The sequence below is a fragment of the Branchiostoma belcheri genome, unplaced genomic scaffold (assembly GCF_001625305.1).
Source record: "Branchiostoma belcheri isolate BF01 breed outbred unplaced genomic scaffold, Haploidv18h27 scaffold9, whole genome shotgun sequence".
NCBI classification, from domain to species: domain Eukaryota; kingdom Metazoa; phylum Chordata; class Leptocardii; order Amphioxiformes; family Branchiostomatidae; genus Branchiostoma; species Branchiostoma belcheri.
The window spans coordinates 1-1,145 of NW_017804575.1; positions in this window are offsets into that span (position 1 = coordinate 1).

Sequence of the window (1,145 nt, forward strand, 5' to 3'; positions counted from 1 at the left end):
CCTCTGTCACCGCTCCTGTTATTCCGGAATTCCTTAGCGGGACCCTAGAGCTGTCACCGCTCCTGTTATTCCTTAGCGGGATTACCGTACAAGATTACTACAGATGTGCTTGCCTAATTTAATTAGCCCGGCTAGGTTCTGAATACATATGTAAATTTGTTTACCAAACGGCGGTCGGACGCGTCGCCGACAAGCTCAAATCATACAAATGCCACAAAAATATACAGTACGTACCAAAGACTAACAACAAATATCAGTACCAACTACTGTATATGTAATTATTGATCACCAAGTGTGTTTCACAAGTAATGTAAGGCCAAATATTCACATACAGATGCGGATCGCCCTCCCACGCTATACACTATTCATATGCAAATACGTCTATCAGTGTTGGCGCCCGAGACGCGACGCCAAATATATGTTCAAGTGAATCAAGTCCCTTACAAATTATACAAAGACCTTCCAAATATAGCACTACGAAAATCTGTTGTCCAGGTTACTAGTGTCGTTTTCAACTCGGTAATTTGCAGTTACTCTTCACTTTAAGTTGACATGTCGTCAACACGACGTCGTGTGCGTTACTTTTCTGAATAGAATATCAAAGTATAGATCATTATAAAGGAATTGAAAGTCGTTGCAAGTTTTAAAATTATATGGTTACTCTGTTGCAAGGTGTTAAACACCTACAGGTGGAGACAAGCTACGGTACAACTTCCCGCCATTTTCTTTGGTTTTAGACGTACATGACGTGAAAACGACGTCTTGTGCGTTACTTATCTTACTAGAATATCAAAGTATGGATCATTACAAAGGGATTGAAAGTCATTGCAAGTTGTAAAATAATATGGTTACTCTGCCACAAGGTGTCAAACACCTACAGGTGGAGACCAGTTACGGTACAACTGCCCGTCATGTTCTTCAGTTTAAGACGACATGACGTCAAAATGACGTCGTGTGCGTTACTTTTCTTATTAGAATATCAAAGTATGGAGTCTTCTAAAGGAATTGAATGTCATTGCAAGTTGTAAAATTATATGGTTACTCTGCTGCAAGGTGTTAAACACCTGAGAACGGAGACCAGCTACTGCCACAACTTCCCGCCATTTCTTTTCAGTTTAAGACGACATGACGTCAAAACGACGTCG